The 20314-nt window shown below is 43.0% G+C and overlaps 1 protein-coding gene across 1 annotated transcript in view; it reads left to right on the top strand.

The window, feature by feature from the left end:
- The first annotated feature begins 11878 nt into the window (after positions 1–11878).
- HS3ST2 (heparan sulfate-glucosamine 3-sulfotransferase 2) overlaps positions 11879–20314 on the top strand; it is a 240819-nt gene continuing 232383 nt past the window's right edge. Inside the window, exon 1 of the transcript XR_005836034.1 lies at positions 11879–12094. The gene's annotated coding sequence lies outside the window, so the exon portion shown is untranslated. The remainder of the gene's footprint in view (positions 12095–20314) is intronic.

The raw sequence follows: 20314 nt of genomic DNA, 5'->3' as shown, positions 1-20314 counted from the left end.
TCACATAGCCATTATCTAGTTGCTGAGAAGTGAGATTCCAGTAGGACAGCCATGTGCCCTGTTAAAACCACATGGAAGGTATAAAAGGAAGAAGGTTTTGATTTTGAAGGATAGATTTTGAAGGATAAATCGCTATCACTTCTACATGGATTCAGAGCCTAGAAGAATCATGGTCCAGGAAAGGCAATACTCCTGCATTGGAGTCAGTCACATCCGTTCCCAGCATTCTGAACTGGTGTCGGGAATAGGCAAAAATAGTGAAGAAAAGGAAGTGGCATCGCTTTCTTTTTTCATCCTTCAAATAGGCTTCTTTCCTTTAAGAATCTGGTATCCAGGGGCGCCTGAGTGGCTTGGTTGGTTGAGCACCGGACTCTTGTGGAGTCTGCTTCTCTCTCTCTCTCGGCTCCTCTCCCTGCTCACACGCTTGCTCTCAAATAAATAAATACAGTCTTAAAAAAAATAATCTGGTATCCAGAATGCTCAGTTATTTAACCCGGAAGCCACTCAGTCATTTAACACATAATTAATGGGGCACCTACTATGTGCCAAGCACTGCCTAGGTGCTGGGTATGGAGAGGTCCTCATAGAGCTTCCAGGAGACTGGAGGAAGTAGACATTTAACAAAGACCTTACAGTTAGATAATTACAAGTTCTGCTACATTCCTTGAAGGAAAAGCTATTCTATGGGAAAGTATGAGATAGGCATCTAATTTATTTTAGAGATAGAGGGAGGTCTTGGATGAGGTCTTATTTAAACTGAGACTAAAAAATACATGTGTTGGAGTTGGCCGGCAGGTGAGGGAGGGGAAAGGGCAGTCTAGGTAGAAGGATTAGAACAGTGAACAAGGGGCAGAGAAATGAAATATGTGGCTGGAGAGAGAGGCAGGAAAGTTCTCTTACAGCCTCATTGGCCATGTGTACCAGTTCGCTCTTGCTGCATATCAAATGACTCCAAAATGTAGTGGCTTAAAATGACAGTAATTTATTGGTGCATGATTCAGCAGGTTGTGGCAACCAAGGCTGGACTCAGCTGGGTGGTTTTGTGATCTAGGCTGAGCTCTCTTTTGCTTCCGTAGTCAGCTATGGATCAGCAGGTGCCTCTGCTTCTGGGGGCAGGTGGGCTGCCGGCTGGGGAACCTTGGCTATCCTCCATGTGGTCCCTCACCCTCCGTCAGGCTAGCTTGGGCGGACTTGGTCACGTGACGACAAGGTTCTAGGAGAAAGTGGAAGCCTGCAAGACTTCTTGGCTTATTCAGAACTGGCACTCCATCATTTCTGCCATGTCCCGTTGGCCAAAGAAAGTTATCACAGCAAGCCCATGTGGTGAGGAAGTAGACACCAACTCACAATAAGAGGAACTATGAAGTCACATTGTAAAGAGCAGAGGGAAAAGGAGGGGTGAATAATGGAGGGCATTTTTGCAACCAAGTAAGGAATTTGTGTGATTGGAAGGCACAGGACATTTTTGAAGCAGCAACCAGCAACACTAGGGCACATGACCAGGGTGATCCGTATGGCACTGTGCTGGAAACTTTCGAGGGTGTCTGCCTTACCATCTTGGTAGTGATCTCTTTGGATGCAAGGTCTATGGTATCCTTTCCTGGGGCTGTATAGAGCCCATCTGCCAGCTCAACTCCCATGGCTGGAAAGAAGAATTGAAAGCTTTATGTTTTCAGCACCTTCAGACTTCCCAGCGAGGTGCTGTGGAGGGTGTTCGTACAGACGGCTTAGCTTGTTTGGAGTTGTGAAGCTAATACCCTCACCACAAGCTGAGCTGCGAAGAATTCCAGACTTGTCTAAATTATAATTTGTTTGTTGGGCCTTGAGGGGTTCTGGAGAGCCTGTTCCAACTTCTCTCTCTTACAACACACAAGCATATTTGCCCAAACAGGCATTTCTCTTCTAAGCATCTTTTATGGAAGTACAGTAGCCCCCCTTATGTGCGGGGTACATGTTCTAAGACCCCCAGTGGATGCCTGAACCCACAGATAGTACCAAACACCATATATACTACATTTCTTCCTATCATGACATACCAATGATAAAGTTTAATTTATGAATCAGGCACAGTAAGAGATTAGCAATAATATATAATAATAAAATAGAATAATTATAACAATATACTATAATAAAAGTTACGTGAATGTGGTCTCTCTCTTAAAATATCTTACCATACTGTACTCACCCTTCTTCTTGTGGTAATGCAAGATGACAAAATGCCTATGTGATGAGATGAAGTGAGGTGAATGAAATAGGCATTGTGACATAGTGTTAGGCTGTAGTCACCTGATGATTCATCAGGAGGAAGATCATCTGCTTTTGGACTATGGGTAATGGAAACCACAGATAAGGGGGGACCACTGCATTCTGCCAAGTGAGGTGTGCTGGTTGTCAGGATATCGTCTCTTAACTAACCCATCCTTCTAGACTCTGTGAGGCTGGGGCTGAAGATATGTGAACCACATTTCTCCTTTGCCAACTGGATGCTCCATGAATAGGGAGGCTAGAAGGAAGAAGGGATGCCTTCCTCTTATTTGCTTACTCTTCTGGGTACTATCACTCCAGTAATACCTTGGGAGGGGCAGGTGGTTACACCAGCAGTGTTCTTCTAGGTTCTAATAACCCTGTACTCTTCCCTCTGTTCCTTCAGTAACTGCTTCATACAGTTACTATTTCTGTGTTAACTTAAGTGTTCCCTTCTTGCATTTTTAGTTCTCCCATACTGTCTAAAAAATTCTAAGATAAACTTGTGCAGTTTCTGTTGTCCTGCCTGAATCTTGACTGTTACATATGGTGTATAAGATTATTTTAAATGATACCAAGTCGAACATTTGAAAAATACTTGAATGCGTATTTAGCATAATGTATATTATGAAAAGAGATATATAACTAACACACCAAACTCACTAGTTCTTAGATATTATCGGTGAAGATTAAAAAAATAAATTAAGAATGAACTGACTTAAAGAACAATGTTAAGCAAATCATAGAACAAATGACACATAGCCAAAATAGTGAAGGTGGTCATGAAAGTTTGAAAGTAAGGCATGTCCATCTTGCCCATTACTCTAACAAAATAGCTCTTTAAGCAGAAAAATTACCTTGATTCCAGAGAAGGATCAAGAATCAAAGTCATGAAGTCAGATTTCCTGCATTTCCTTGCATTCCTAAGTCTAAGTTTGATGTTACCAGGATTGAGGGTTTCAAAGGCAGCGGCCAAACCTGACCTTTCCATGGCACCGGAAGTCCAGCCAATAGCTGACTTTTTGCTGGATTTGGAGGATGAGGTTTACATACTCAGATCAACCAACAACTAAGAAGATTGACCGCCATTTTGAAAGGCCTTCCCTTAGTTACACAGCAGCAGAGCTGCACAAAAGAAACCAGTGGAGTTGCTAAACTTTGGGACTCTGATCCCTGTGTTCTATAATCATTAAGTTGCTGGACTCTGAGTCCCTTTTCTGGCTGCACTCTGAAGGTCAAATGCCAGACATGGGAAGGCTGTGTAGCAAGGTCAGCAGAGGGAGGACCACTCAAATGTCTTACCTGTAGCTAACAAGGAAAACCTGTAATGATATCCTGTCCTGAGAAATCTAATGCCACCTCCTCTTGCTTTAGTGACAAGGATTTGAGGTAGTTATTTTTGTTCCAAGCAACCCCCGATGGGGAGAAAGTCAACCCACACAGTCGGGAAAGGGGGACTAATCATTCAAGGAAGAGACTTCTCCAACAGTTACAGAGGTGGCCTGGCCTAATGAGGTTAGCCCAGTGGGAACTGTGCATTTGAAATATGACTTTTGGATTATGTGAAAATGAGTAGAGAAGAAGTACAGTGGAGACTTGGTGTGAGACAGGTGTCTATGGGAACACTTTAGCAGAAGAAAACTTGGGGACGTGTCCCTCCATGACTGACACTCAGTGTCATGGGCTTTAATTTTATTTCACTTCTGAGAGAAATGTTGACATAGGTGAACTACAGACAGAAAGGAAGGGGATATGAAGAACTATTTCATTTATACTGAATGTGACAGCAAAAACTTTTCAATTTAGACATTCAGTCCTACACAGACTTCTTAATCTTCAGAGAGATTCTGATGTGCTAAAATTTTCTGGTTGAATGTTTTCCTTTAGGAAACAATCCTTTAGGAACAGAGGTCCAGAGTTAGAGGCAAAAGCAATTCAGAACCACAATTTTTCTGAGATAGCTAACAGTTCCACTTGGAATGATCAATATGATATAAAAAAATGGTTCTTTGGTTTCTGTACTGATTTTAATCTTTTTGGAATTATTTCTACACAGTGTCTTAAAAAGAACCAGGCTTGCTATTTATTGGTAGGTTTTCCTGAGTGTCTCACTGCCAAAACTTTTTCTAAAATCATTATTTTCTTAATCATTAAAGTTTGCCAAGTGCCCCTGGATGAAGTGCATCAGGGCAACTTTCTTGTTCTGAATTATTTTTGACTTGTTCCTTTTCTCTTCCTTATATCTAATTAGCTCTCAAATCCCACATACTAGGTCCATTCACTCAAAAAATGTTTCATTCACTCAAAAACTGCTTATTGAATGCCCAGTATGTGCCACTTTCTTATCAGGAAATATTCATCCTCTAAGTTTCCATTCAGTGTTCTTTATTGGGAGTTCTTAGCATCCTGTGACATAAGGGATCTGCCATTGGCACAAAAGGTTTCTGACATCTTTGGCATCAAGGATATCACTTAGATTAATACATTGATTCTCTTGTATCCAAGCATAAATATGATAACTGTCAGGTTTACATATATCCATCAACTTAAATAGGGAAGTAAAAACAACACCAATTTCCGTCTATTAAACATACAATATGCCAGGTACTATTGTGGTCACCTAGCAAAGATGACATGAACACCTGCCCCCCAATTTAGTCCAGATACCAAGATTGATGATGCCACACATGTACAAAGAGGGTAGGAAAGGTTTTCATTCTTACATGATGAGGCTTTCTAGGGAGAGCAGGACAGACTCTCAAGCAGGCCTAAAAATGGCTTGACAGAGCAGGGAGAGGAGACTGGTTTAGCATTTATGGTAGTTAGGGGTAGGGTTGGGACAAGAGGTCTTATATGAGGGCTAGGCTTAAAACTTCCAGCTGGCTCCAAAAGAGAGAGCATCTAGGCTTCCTTATCAGTTTGCTTAGATTTGGGGCAGAAGGGGAAGTGGTTAGGGGTAGGTCTGGAAGATGTCAGCAGTCAAACATCAGAAATGAAGGCAGACTATTATAATTCACCCTTGATGTTTGACTAATGACTGAAATGTGCTATGTTTCATTTAATTGAGTTTGAGCTTGTTTAATTAAGCACTAATAGTTCTCTATAAGCCTGTATCTTGAGATCAGTAGGGGAGATGAAAGTTTCATTGAATGAGTCATTAAAGAGCTCAGCATTGTGTATTTTGAGAATTGAAATGAGTGCTTTGGTCAAAACTTCAAAGGAGATTAAAAAAACATCCTGGTGAGGCCTCGTACTGTAGCTTTAGTATGTACAGAGACATGTGTGATCATGATTTATATTTTGGGGATCTGTGAGGCAAGAGATTCATAGAGTTCTTTACCCCAAAGGGGGCAACCTTGGATAAGGAATTGTTTCTGCCATTGGCAAGACCAATGGCCAGACCATTGGCAATGGTCCACAGGCCTATAAAAGTGTGCAGATGGGGCTGATTGTTAGCCAGGGCATTCAGCACTAAGATAACTTTCTTAAGTTCAGTGAATTGTGCTGACCCTTTGGTCCTATCCTTTTTTAGGGATGTCCTTATTAGGGATGGAAAGCAATAGCTTCCTACTATGTTCCATCACATTACATTAATTGTGGTTATGATCTTGCTTGCCAAGATTATGTGCAATGGCAGGGCTGTTGAGGTATTCCATGGGTAGCCAGGTAAAGCTGTATTGTGTCCCTTTGATGGTGAAGACAAATTGTGAATGAGAGGCTGTTAAAATAAGCACTGAATAGAAGAGATTTAGCCAAATCTATGACTGCAGAGTATTTACCAGTTGCTGATTAGATGAAGTCAGCAATTTCCATAATACTGGATATGGGGGCCTCAGTGGGTGGGACCATGACATTAAGATTACAGTATCCATGGTGAGGTACCATTTATTCCTTCCAAGGTTTAGAAACAGGCCAACTTGGGCTATTAAGTGGAGCAGTAATGGGGATAATCATTCCCTTCTTTAAATAGGTCTTGGATAACATGTTTCAAATCTAAAATGCCCTGTTTTGATATATATTGGGTCATTAAATATTTTAACCAGGGGCAAGGAGGTCTATGGGGCTCCATTTTTGTTAAGTTGATTGTAAGTGGTGAAGATTTAATTGAATTTTAATTTATCATACTTTGAATCAGAGTGTCCATCCCCACTCTGGGATATTTTTAGGGCAATAGGCACTTTGTGGGAAATTTAGGCAAGGCAATATTTCTGACAGTGAAGGGGAGGCATACCTTTTTGCTCTTGTATTTTATGTTCATTAGACTTCCATAAGATTATAGGGAGGACCACGTTTAAATTTAGTGGGATCCTTAGGTAGAAGTATAATTTGAGTCTCGGTATTGACTAAGGCCTCCAATTGGTGTATCTCAGTAGATATTAAAGTTAATTCAGAGCCTATGCTCTAAGGTTGTAAAAGCCAATCTACTCCCTTTTACCTTTTTATTCTATAAATTCTTTTAGTAAATTTTGGATTTCTACTTGGGCCAAATCTCTGTTTCAGTTGTTTTGTTTCCTTCTCTGTCCAGGTGGTATCATCATCATCATCATCATCATCATCATCACCATCATCATCATCACCTGGTGGTGGTTACTATACTTTGGGGAGTGGGTCATCTCTACCCTGCTCATATTTAGAAATTTCTTCTTCCAGAGACCCTCAAATTAGTATTGTCAGTATTAGGGGCCTCTCCCCTATGGAGATGATTGCTTTATGGCGTTTTAGGACCCATAGCTTAAGTAGTATTTATGTTAACACTTTGTGCCATGGAGGTGCCATGAGTGTTTTTTCCTATAACCATGAGGACAAAACTTGTTATGACAGAGGCGTATGCAGCCTCAAAAGTATTTTGAGGGTCCAAACATCTTTAGGGGCATGACCTCAGGCTATTCTTCCACATGAGTGACCACCCAAAGGGCATGCATAGAGTGTAGTGCATCAATTTTTCCCCTGAGCCCTCCAGGGGGCTAAAGCCTGGCTTTAGACACACACAATGGTCACAGGGTAAGAGTCATTCCCCTAAACCTAGCAGCAGTAATGGTTTATGCTGGAAGGGAGACACAGTTCAGTCAGAAAGATCCACATATAGGTCCAGGCCAGGACACATGACCCAGGGCTACTTTAAGGAGGGCCCAAATCCCATACTCCTGTTCCTAAATGCCAATTATTATTGACTTAGGTTGGTTAAGTATAACAGAGCCTTGAAGAACTCAGCAAATGTGGCACCCACAGTTCAGCTCAAAGTACAAGCTAGCCAGCAGTCAGCAGCACAACTCAAAGAAGATACTGGCCAGCAGCAGCTTGTGATGTGTGTTTTCAGCAGAGCCAGTTTGCAAGCCAAAGCAAGAGAAGAAAGACCCTCACTGGTGGTGGGCATTGCCTCGACATCCTGCTAACAGTGCCACTTGTTGTGGTCACCTTGAAGCAGTGGGATGGACTCCATCAGTCAAAATTTGGTTCCTATGCACACACAAGAGGGTATGACAAGGTTTATTCCTCAAATAACAAGGCTTTCTGGGGAAAGTAGGGCAAGCTTCCCAAGCAGGTACAAAATGTCTTGAGAGAGCAAAGAATGGAGATTGTCTAGACCGTCTTGACGTTTGTGGTGGTTAGGGGGTAAGGGCTGGGGTGAGGGCTCCCGCCCACCAGCCAGGGCTTCTGCAGTGTGAACGTCTCACTGTCACCGAAGGAAGGAACATCCAGGCTTGCTGATCAGCTTGCTGAGATATGAGTCCAAAGCAGAAGGGGAAAGTGTGAAGCTTGAAGGATGTCAAGGTCAAAATGAAAAATGGAGTCAGACTCTTTAGTGAAGATATGTTATCTCCTTTAATTTCCATTTTACAGATGAGATAACAACTTTACAAAGTTAAATAGGCCACATAGCTATTAAAGAAATAAAATAAATGGTGGATCTGGAAGTCAAACCCAGGCCCATCTGACTTCCAAAACTGTTCACTTGACCACTGTGCTACATTGCCTCCCTGGAGGAAAATGAAGAGTCCTACCACTCACAATCTGAGCGTCTCAAATGTCACAAGGGAGTTTCAGTCATCACTGGAGGGCCCTATCCACAAATAAGGAGTTGGACCATGTTAGAGTATAAAAGGGTGGGAAATATGGACCACTTTGGGCTTGAAATATATGCTGACTGTCTCTGTCTGTCCTTTGGTCTGGTTGCTCACAACAGCTCACAACAGGGGTGCCTTGGTGGCTCAGTTGGTTAAGCATCTGCCTTCGGCTCAGGTCCTGATACCAGGGTCCTGGGATCGAGCCCTGCATTGGCTGGGCTCCCTGCTCAGCATGGAGGCTGCTTCTCCATCTGCCCCTCCCTCCGCTTGTGTTCTGTCTCAAATAAATAAATAAAATCTTTAAAAAAAATGAAAAAAGAACAGCTCATAGCAATTCCATTCAATTATCTGTACAAGAAGCAATAGGCCAGTCAATGCTGACTGCAGAGTTTCTTAATCTCAGACAGGGGAGAGGGGAGGGCCAGATATAAGGCCTGTGGGTGAGCGGCAAATATTCTGTGAATCAGACACACACATATACATGCACACATATACACACACACGCGATTCTTTTCTTCCATTTTTCTTTCTGTTATTTGGAATAGAAGTCATCTTTGAAAAAAAAGAGTTGTGGTCAAATTATATAATGAAAGTGTTGTTTCATTCCAAACAATTGTGCTGTGGAATGGGATTGTTGCTCAGTAAGGTAATGCACTAAGTTTATGGTTGTCACCTGTCGATACCTAGATTAATTTCTCTGATAGAAATGAAAGAAGGTTTACGTTGCCATAATGCTTAAGGAAATCATAAGCTTAGCCCATTTGGGAAGTATCATGAAATAAAAGCATGAAGTGACTTCTGTATCCCTTGATTTTCGTTTCATTACTGAACATAATGGGTCACTAAAGCCATAATGGTTCTTGGAATGAGAATTACTTGTCGGTGGGTGCATGGAACAAAGCTGAAGGAGCACCCTCCTTTTCAGCATCCTTATATAGTATCTTGCAGCGTAAGTATGTTTCCTGAGAAGAAGGTTCGATTTGAAAAGAAGAAACTTCCCCTGGACTTGCCTTTGCCCCACCCCAAAGCCATATGTGGAACCATTCTAAAACTCTGCCTCTCACATTGCCAAACAGCAGCATATCTGTGCAATAGGGGGTGTCTTGGGAAAGACCTGTGCCCTTGCAGTGATCAAGCTGGTTTATGACTTGCAACAGAGACACCAATAAAACAGTGTCTCTATCAAAGAACCTCACCTGATCTAAGAGCCAAACATTTCTTCCTGATATTCGGAAGCAGGAATTGCAGCTACTCCTTTCCCTCAGCCTGTAATTGCACGAACATGCTTACACTTTTCAATGTGGAGCTATTACTCTTCATCTGTTATGTGCCCTACAGTGTCATCAGAAGAAATGTTTTCTTTCAGTGGGTCCCTTTGGAGACATTAATGGCTGAAAAGTTTTTTTGTTTTTTTTTCTCAGGCATAACTTTAACTGGAAAAAAGTCTGGGTGTGGAAGGGAGCACCTGTCATGCTTGACAACACATGGTTTCCTTCCTTTGGTGGAGACGTTGCATGCTTCATTACTGTCTACATTGGCATCAAAGACTCAGCCAAAATCTTGAAAGGAGTCTTGTCTAGTGTCGTAACAGCTGGTCTTTTCAGGAGTTTTTGTCACAAAATGCATGCATAATATTATGTTCATCTTGTTTAAACACAAGTGGGTTGCCTCTCCAGAAAACAAATCACCAACCTCTTGCTTGAATATTGAACAGAATTTTCACCTTTCTGAGGGAATGAAAAGCTGCCTTGCAGAACAATGGGGCAGCAAATTCTTTCACCACTGGACTTACCTGGAGGGCCTTCCTGGCCAACTGAATGAAGCAGATATTTCCACTCAAGGTCCTTCAGTTACCATTATGGATGTTGCACAAAAACTGTGAGCTCTTTCAGCCTCTCCAAATTGTACAAGACTGAAAGAAAGTGCTTCTGCAGACTGGAGTTGAGAATGATAAGCATTATTCATTTCTGGGTGTATTAAAATCTGAACACACTTAGGAATGCTGAGGAACGAAATATGTTCTGGTACCAATTCCAATGTGAGGGTTATTCCCGTACCAGCAAGCAATTCTCCGACACAGCTGGGTGTCTTATAATTCAACTGAATTCATACATGAGGTACCTGGGGATAGCATCAGATCCCACAGGTTAAGGCTCAGTCCTACAAGACTGCCTCCCCACCACTTTGGATGCTGGTCACAAGCCCAGTTGTTACCTGTACTTTTGACCAAATGGCTAAAAATCAGAGATTCCCAAGAGCCCCTCCTCAACTTCGACTGATTTGCTAAAGTGGCTCACAGAACTCAGAAAAACATTTTAGTTACTAGATCACTGCTTTATTATAAAAGGATGTAACTCAGGAACAGCCAGATGGAAGGGTTGTGTAGGGCAAAGTATGAGGAAAGGGGCGTGGAGTTTCCATAGCCTTTCTGAGCTTGGCAACTCCACATGTTCACTAACCCAGAAGCTCTCTGAACCTAGTCCTTCTGGGTTTTTCTGGAGGCTTCATTACATAACCACGATTGATTAAATCATTGGCTATAGGTAACTGATTCAACCTCCAGCCCTCTCTCCTTCCTGGAGCTGGAGGTTGGGGTTGGAACTTTCCCAACCCTCTTTTTTTTAAATAAAAAAAATTTTTTTAATTTAGGAAAGGGAGAGAAGGGGGGCAGAGGGAGAGGGAGATAGAGAATCTTCCCCCCCTCCAAAAGATTTTTATTTATTCATTTGAGAGAGACACAGAGAAAGCAGAAGCAGGGGGAGAGGCAGAGGCAGAGGAGGAGCAGGGAACCTGACATGGGGCTCGATCCCAGGACCCTGAGATCATGACCTGAGCCAAAGGCAGGCGCCCAACCATCTGAGCCACCCAGGCGTCCTGGAGATAGAGAATCTTAAGCAGGCTTGATGCCCAACACATAGCCTACCCCAGCTGCCATGTGCTGCTGGGGGCTGCTGGGGGCTGCTGGGGCCTGATCTCATGAGATCATGACCTGAGCCCTAATCAAGAGTCAGATATTTAACCACTGAGTCACCCAAGGTGTCCCTGAAAGTCCCAACCCTCTAATCACAAGGCTGGTTCTCCTGGCAACCAGCCCCCATCCTTCTGTGTGGGTCCCAAAGGCACCTCGTTAACATAACAAAAGACACCTCGATTGTTCTCATCACTTAGGAAATTCCAAGGGTTTTAGGAGCTCTGTGCCAGGAATGGGACAAGACCAAATATATATTTCTTATTATAAATCATAATATCACAGGAATTCATTTGAGGGTGTGAAAATTACTAAAAGGAAACCTTATTTAGAATGGAGTGGGGTGGCAGGGGGAGTTCTCACACTTTACCACTCCCTGCCAACTGCAGACCCAAAAGGAAGAGATGCACCTTGCACATGGGAGGGAGGAAAGGCTTGCCTCCTCCCCTGGCAACAGCTCAGCCAATGAGAGACTATCACAACTCAGCCAATGAGAAGTCACTATACTTAGAACTCCCAGTTTACTCCAATGGACTCTTTGTTTATAAGAGTCCCACTAACTCCTCCCCTTTCCTCTATAAAAAAAGCTCCTCGGGTTTGCTCTGAGGACTTGTAGTTTTCTTGTTTAGAGTAACCTCGTTTTTGCTGGTGAAACTCCTGGCAGCTTTATTTTTAAGGTTAATGTTACTTGGTGATCAGAAGTGGGATCCAGAGAAGACCCCCAACGACTCTGAGGCTGGTGAGCAAGCTAGTGCCGGCGCCCACAGAGCCAGCTGAGCTCACTGCTTTCTCACTGCTTTTACCCTGGAGTCCGACGGTAAGTTTTCTCCTGGCTATCCAGCTCTGCTGTCTTTGGTGTCTGACCTCTGCAGGCTTTTTTTTTTTTTTTTTTTTTTTTTGGGGGGGGAGGGGCAGCGGGAGAGGGACAAGAGGGAAGCCCAAGCAGGCTCCGTGCCCAGCGTGAGCCCAGCCTGAGCCCAACTCTGGGCTTGATCTCAGGACTCTGAGATCATGACCTTAGCCGAAATCAAGAGTTGGCGCTTATGGGACGCCTGGGTGGCCCAGTTGGTTAAGCATCTGCCTTCAGCTCAGGTTAGAATCCCAGGGTCCCGGGATCCAGTTCCATATCGGGCTCCCTGCTGAGCGGGGTGCCTGCTTCTCCCTCTGCCTGCCGCTCTCCTTGATTGTGTGTGCGCGCGCCATTCCTCTCTCACAAATAAATAAAATCTTAAAAAAAAAAAAAGAGTCTGCATTTAACCCACCGAGCCACCCAGGTGCCCCTCTACAGGCTTTATTTAAGGCTTTGTCCTTCCTCAGCGTATTTGTTTGGCTTTTGGTCCCACTCCTTTTTGGGGGCTGATTGTGCCCTTTGGAATTGTTGCGGGCCTTTGGTCTGGAATCATACTGTTCCTGTTGAAACTGTGCTGTTTAGGAATTTTTCCTCTTTGCTCTAGAGAAAAACCTCTAAGAAATGGGATCCTAGTCATCAGAATGCTTGAAGATAACCTCCTACCTGGAGGGCGCTGATGTTCTGTTTAAAAACGATGGTCCCCCTCCTCATGCACATTTCTAAGGAAAGGGACCAACTTAACTGAAAGTAATTTAGACCATCAGTGGCCATTATGGGGACCTTCCAAGCTCACCAAACTTACTTTACTCAAAATTAAATTAGAAAGCTGCGGCTCCTAAAACAACAAACAAACTGAATGGGATACCTATTGTAAATGGTACGTTGAGGCTACCTCATGTTTTGGGGATTCTAAATTTGCCTCTTTGCAAAATAGTATTTCTAAATTAACTGAGGCAAACAAATAATTGAAAGAAGTAAAAATGTCTCTGAGGCCTCTTTTCCCCCTCCCCCTCCTCCCGGGTTTCCTAACACTTGGCAGCCACCTGTGCTCAGGACTTGCCTCCTGTGCCATTTCCCTCTATTCTCTAACGAACTTCCCTTTTCCTCCAAACCTACCCCTGCTCCCTCCTCTCCTGAACCTGTTAAAATCCCTTTAAAGTTAAATCTTCTGAGAATCCAGATAACCCCCCAGGTCTTTATGTTCCCTGGACTAAGGCAGAATTGCAGCCTTGTTTCTGTTTTGTTTTTTTTTTAATAAAGATTCTGTTTATTTGTCAGAAAGAGATTGAGACAGGGAGGGAAAGAGCACTAGCAGGGAGAGCAGCAGGCAGCGGGAGAAGCAGGCTTCTCGCTGAGCAAGGAGCCCGATGCGGGACTCGATCCTAGGACCCTGGGATTATGACCTGAGCGGAAGGCAGATGCTTAATCGATTGAGCCACCCAGGTGTCCTAATGTGGCTGAGGACTCTCATAGGTTTGCTCAAGAATGTAGCGTAGTTATCCAAACTTACCAACCTGCCTTCTCAGATTTATATCAATGAGTCTACATGCTTGTTGCTGAAGGTCAGGCCAACATTGGATAGAGCTAGCCCAACGGGAACATCCCGAAGGGGATTTAAAGAAACAAACTCCTGACTTTTGGCAAGAGGCTAGAACCCTCACTGGAAATCACCACTGAGCAGTTACAATAGCTTCTGATAAGCCTGTGGATTGGAACAGCATTCAGGCTTTCACACAAAAGCCTCGTGAACCTGTTCATGACTGTTACAACCAACTCCAGAATGCCTTGAAAGAAAATTCTGGTCTTCCTTTAGATGTTGAATCCATCGGGGTAGCATTTAATTCTATGTTTATTAATGGACTGAGTTGGTTTCTTCTTTCCTCTGTTTGGAGCAGCCTCCTTCCAGAAGGGAATCAGACCAAAAGACCAGGATGGAATGGGAAATTTGTTCACTTCAGATTTAGTTAATTTGGCAAACCTGCTTGCTCATATTCTAGATGAGTCAACTAAAAGACTGCTAAAATTTTCAATTTTTCAACTCCAGCAGGTGAAGGCCCCTAAACAAAAACAAAACCCTTCTGGTTTCTTCCATTATTGCAAAGAGCCAGGACATTGGTTTAAGGTGTTACAAACGTAAGCATTCCAGGCACCTTCCACCCTCTGCTCAGTCTTTCCAGTGTCCTCCTGATTCCCAGGGATGGGCTCCAAGGAACTTCCCAATCCTCACTACCACTTGGCTTGGAAAAACCATTCTCCAGGTTAAGAATGGATCTGTCTCTGTCCCTGGTTATACTGGAGCTACACTCAGTGCCCAGCCCCACTGCCATAAAGCAGCCCCTGCCTCAGGATACTAAGATAGTCCAAATACTGGGGGTCTCTAATAAACCTCAGCAGGTTCCTGTCTCTGAACCTATTCCCTTTTGTCTAGGGCCTTTGAGAGATATGCACCCTTTTCTCCTTAGTTCCTCAGGCCCCATTCATTTATTAGGCCAAGACTTCTTAGCAGAGTATCTTGCCAGAATTTCTTTCTGCCAAAAGAGGAAAATAATTCTAGAATTTGACAGTAGTAACCAAAGTAGCCAACCAGGAGAATTAAATGACCCTTTGACATCTTTTATTGGTTCCATCTCTGATGTTGCACCGTAGCTGAGTCTAGGGACCCTGATCACTGATTCCTGTTAGATCAGCTACCATCTTCTTTATGGGCAGAATCCTCAGCTGTTATAGGCAGAGTCCACTGTGCACCTCCCATCAAGATTCAGATAGATCCCTCAAAATCTCTTCCCAGAATTAATTAATAGCCTATAAAGAAGTCCTTCAAGACAGTGAGCTAATATAGATTATAAAGCTCAAGGTCTCATTATCCCCTGCACTAGTCCCTGTAAACACCGCCATTTTACCAGGTTTATCCTGGACCTACTAGCAGTAAATGACATTGTTATCCCTCGACACCCTGTTTTCCTAACCCGCATGTGCTCCTGACATCCACTCCCACCAAAAGCAAATTTTTCATTGCAAATGATATGCACAGTACATTTTTAGTACTCCTGTTGATAAGGAAAGCCAGTATCTTTTTGCTTTCACTTAGTAAGAACAGAAATGCACCTGGACAGTAATGCCCCAGGGTTTCACAGAGTCTTTACTTTTCACAAACCTTAAAAGCTGATTTTGGTTGATAGGAAGTTTTCTGCAGGCTCTACTTTGTTAAAATATGCAGATGATTTGTTTCTCTGTTCCCCGCCTGAAACCTCTTGCCAGGAAACAGAATTCACCTGCTACAACTTTTGGCCTTAAAGGGACACAAAGTTTCCAAAGAAAAATTGCAGTTTGCTCATCTCACATTCCATCCTTAGGGCATTTGATCTTGAAACAAGGACTACATTTCCACCCAGATGAAACCCTTCATGACTACTTAACTCTGACAGATTACCTTTTGACTCCCTCTGGAAATTTACAGGAAACGCCTCTAACCAATGCAGATTTTTTTTTCACGGTATACTGGTGGTTCTTATTTAAAGGGTGAAAATGGTAAATATGCTGAGTACGTTACTACATCTCTGAAATCATTGAGACGACAACTTCATCTTTGAATACTTTAGCCCTACGGGCTGAATTAGATGCCCTTACTCAGGCTTGTACTTTAGCCAAGAAAACCCTAAGCATTTATACCGATAGTTGGTATGCCTTTTGGCTAGTTCATACTTGGAAATATAATGGAAACAACAAGGTTTTCTTACCTCCAGTGGGAATAAAATTTAAAATGGCTCCTATGGGGGCACCTGGGTGGCTCAGTTGGTTAAGTGTCCAACTCTTGATTTTGGTTCAGGTCATAATCTCAGGGTCGTGAGATCACACTCTGCATCGGGCTCTGTGCTCAGCGTGGAGCCTGCTTGAGATTCTCTCTCTCTACCTCTGCCCCTCCACTCCTGCTCACGTTCTCGCTCACTCTCTCTCTCTCTCTCTCTCAAAAAAAAAAAAAAAAAAAAAAAGGCTCCTACATCCAAAATTTATTAGATGCCATACTTTCATAGGTTCCTGAACATTCCAGACTCTAGTCCCTGGAGGCCAAAGTAAACCACCTCCCTGATATTTATGCCAAAAACACTGCTCCCAAGGAAACCCATAGCCAAACCTCTGTCATATTCCAAAGGGATGTTCTCCCAAATTATTATTTGGAAAAATTGATTAGAGATACCCAACTATTGGCCCTAGAGAGGGGAAAACAATATTGGAAATCTAATAATTGTTGGCTCAATAAAAAGCGAGAACTCTGGTTTGGAGTAAGTAACCATACATTCCTGCAAGAAATTCTAGAATTCCCATTATTCACAACTCTGTACGCATTAAACCATTGGTCTGCTGACAGAATGCTGGCATTTAGAAACCAGTATTGGTGGGGAAATATTAATAAGGCTGCAAAAATGCCTGCCTTAATTGCCCCATCTGTCCCAAGTATAATCCAGGGAAGCCTGTTTGTATAGATTTCATATAGCTTCTCTGTCTCATGGATATAAATATGTTTTAGTCATAGGTTTCATGTTTTCTTACTGGACCAAAGCTTTCTCTGACCAAAATTCTGTTAGAAAAGATTGTCCCTACCCGAGGAACTTCTCTTGAACTTCACAGTGACTGGGGAACCCATTTTATTGGTCAGGTGCTTCAACAAGTCTGTGCTGCTGGGCTGGTTTTACAATACTTCCATTGTGCACACCATCCTCCATCCTTAGGATTACTCAAACACACTAACGGCACTATTGAGACTCAACTGGCAAAATTTGTAGAGACCCTCCAGGTATTTTGGGTGAAAGCACTATGATTGGTCCTTCTAAATCTCAGATCCACTGCCTTTGGAACTCCCAGACTCTCACCCTTTGAGATAGTCACAGGGTGACCAATGCACTTGGCCCCAGTCTCCTTTGACACATAGCTGATAAAAGATATATTTCATTATTGTAAAGGCCTGATTGCTTCTATTAAATTAACCATGCTTTGGTGGGGCAATTTTTTCACTGTGTGCTTCTGGGAGGCAATGACCTTAGGCATTCCACCTTGCTTCCTGGAGATTTCACCCATTAGAAAAGACACCTCCCAAGAGATTTCAGCCTCGATGAAAAGCCGGTACCAGGTAGTGCTTTGTGCCACCAGACTCCAGGGAACAGACTCTTGGAGTCACATGAAACATCTAAAGAAAGTACCCACCCCTGACTGGATCAGCACACCATCTGGTGACCTGAAAGTTAAGATTTCCCAGAATTGAAACAGGCGACATCCGACTAGACAGCTTTCCCAAGATGTCCGGACGAGGCCTGTATGCCTTCTCTCACTGCTGTCTCCTTTCTCTCTTTTGGAAAGATAATGTCCTTGTCTGCATTTCCCAAGCCCTGGTGAAAGGGAGAAACCTCCTTTTTGATATCAGTCTTTCGGAACTAGCCTCATCTTGATCCCAGGGCAGATTCAGCTTTCACTTGCTTTTCCTGAAGGGTTAGGTTCAGAATCCACAAAGGTCATCTGAACTAGTCACCTACTTGGAATTCTTATCCATAGTCATGATTTTTGAATTTACAACTTTACAGACTGCATTATTGATAATACTTGGGTGTAAATAGTTCTTTTGTGATAACAGCACTGTTTAAAAATATCTTTGAAGTTCTAGTGTTTTGCAAACAGTTCTTCAGCGATTGCTTCCTGTTTATTCTTGCACTGCATCTTCCCAAACGCACTTGGTCGATTCTCTCCGTGTGCTCCTGGAGTGGCCACTATTATCCTTCCATGGCTGCTCTAAGCGGAGACCTCTAGGAGGCGTACACGAGTCCAGATTTGCCTCCATCGGGAGAACCTTTCTTCTTGAGGTTGAAATAAGTGCCAATAAGTATTTCGGTTGCCTACTTTCAGGCCTAGAGTCCTGATTTAGAACCATCCTACAATTTGGAGTGGTCATGTCACTTTTTCTGTTGTACAAATTATTTGAAGTTTTGTATGTACCTTTCAAACTTTTAAAAAAGCGGTGTACCCAGTAAGGTGATGCTGGCCCGACACCTCAAGATGATCTCCAAGGCTTAACCATCTTGGATTACTGATGGGAAGGGCCTGAGAGTTTCTCCCTCCTAAGCTTCCTTGTTACTCAAACGTGGCCTTATGTAGTTTCCAACTGCTGTGCACACTTCCTCCAACATAGGACATAGCAACCAGGAAAGGTCCTCCTTAATACTGAGGGACAAAACCACTAAATGGGGAAAACCTGACTCTTGATCAGCAATGCTTTTCAAAGAAAGATCTCCATTAAAGGTGGGGGGTGTGTGAAAATTAATAAAAGGAAGCTGTGTTTAGGATGGAGGTGGGAGACGGGCTGGGGGAACTCTCATGCCCAGCACTGGTCAGCTGCAGAGCCAACAGGAAGAGTCAGCAGCTTTCAGGGGCTACTACCTTAGCTGCTACTTGACTACTCCAGCAGGAGGAAGAAAGGCTTTCCTCCTACCCTGGCAACAGCCCAGACAATGAGAAGCCACTCCACTTAGAACTCCTGGTTTACTCCAGTAGACTTTTAGTTCGAACAGCCTCCCCTACATCCATCCCCCTTTCCCCTTTAGAACACTTCTCTTCTTTGTTCTCCAGACTTGCCTGCAGTTTTGCAGAAGCACTTGTCCTAGATTGCAATTCTCTGCTATTCCCAGATAAACCCACTTTTGCTGGTAAAATAACTGGTAGTTTTATTTTTAAGGTTAACAGGAGTTACTCAGACCATCTTCAAAAAATTTTAAGATTTTATTTATTTATTTGAGAGAGAGAGAGCACAGCATGAAAGAGAGAATGAGCAGGGGGAGGGGCAGAGGGAGAGGGAGAAGCAGACGCCCCGCTGAGCAGGGAGTTGATCCCAGGACCTCCCAGCACCCAGGGATCATAACCTGAGCCAAAGGCAGATGCTTAACCTGCTGAGCCACCCAGGCGCCCCAGACCATCTTCAAATTTAAACATGATGCATAAGGACTTCTCTCATCCATCTAGCCTCATTAGCCTAAGGACGAGGGAAAAAAATTGACGTAAATTCAATGTTCAAAATATTTTGGAGGATTTGGTGTTTATTGACACAACCCCACACTAAGTTGGCCAAGTCAATAATAGGAATAATACTTTTTTCTTTTCCTCTGCATTTTTGGGGTTCAGGGTTTTTGTCCATGCAGGTACCATTTAAATGAAAATTTGAAAATGATTTGGTTTTGATGCCAGAGACCACTCCACAATTCCAACTTTCTATTCAGGCCAAAAAATCACAGACATCTCATTAAAATGAGATTTTGAGAAGAATTGAAATTTTTTTTTTTGTTTTATTTTAGATCTATTCCCTCTACCACTCAAATAGACCTTGAATCTTAACGTGTTATAAAAAATGAGGCCAAGACTTTTTTTTTTAAAGATTGCTTTTAATTTTTCTTCATGTGTAGGAAATACATTTCCAACGTAGAAAAAAAATTTAAATGCAGAAGTTTTGGTGTATGTATTTCTGTGCAGTTTTCTGGGAAGGAGGGGCATAGCTCCCTTCAGCATTTTCAAGGAGTCTGTGGTGCTCATAAAGGAAAGAACTGGAGCATATGGCCAGGTTGGGCGCTGCGACCTCTTTTCCACCTGGTTCTAATTACTCCCAATCACTAGTTAGTTAGGCTGCTAGCTTCTCAGTCTGCCTCTGCACCTCAGTCAGCTACCCTTTAAATCCAGAAAACTCAGGAAGGTTAATCAGTCCAGTCCCTGGTCCTTAAATCAATCAGTACAGCAGTGAAGTTCTGCATGAATCTCCCAAAGGTAAACAGATTTCTATTTAAATGTTATTGCTCTCATTAGCATCAGCTGTTTTCATTATAAATATGCTGAGATGTTCTTTTCTAATCCAGTTTATAAATTATGCTTATTACTTTGAAATGTTGAAAAAAAATTCTTTTCCCCCCTCTGGATCATCTGTGAGGAGCCTTCACTACCTTTCTCAGTGGTCCCTTTGCCTGGGTGTCCTCTGAGCTCCTGCTCTTAAAATTCTGGGTCATCTTCTGCCTGGAGGGTTTCTTCTTTGCCTCCTTTGCTGGTATAGTCTTCCTCCTTCCACACTATTGCATGGCTGTTTCAAGATCCAGTACTCACACTTTCCTTTTTTTCTTTCTACATTTTTGCCTGTAGAGTAGCCTGGGCACCCCCCCCCCCCCC

Source organism: Ursus maritimus, unplaced genomic scaffold, assembly GCF_017311325.1.
Source record: "Ursus maritimus isolate PB19 unplaced genomic scaffold, ASM1731132v1 scaffold_2, whole genome shotgun sequence".
Lineage (NCBI taxonomy): Eukaryota > Metazoa > Chordata > Mammalia > Carnivora > Ursidae > Ursus > Ursus maritimus.
This window is presented reverse-complemented; position numbering and strand designations above follow the sequence as displayed.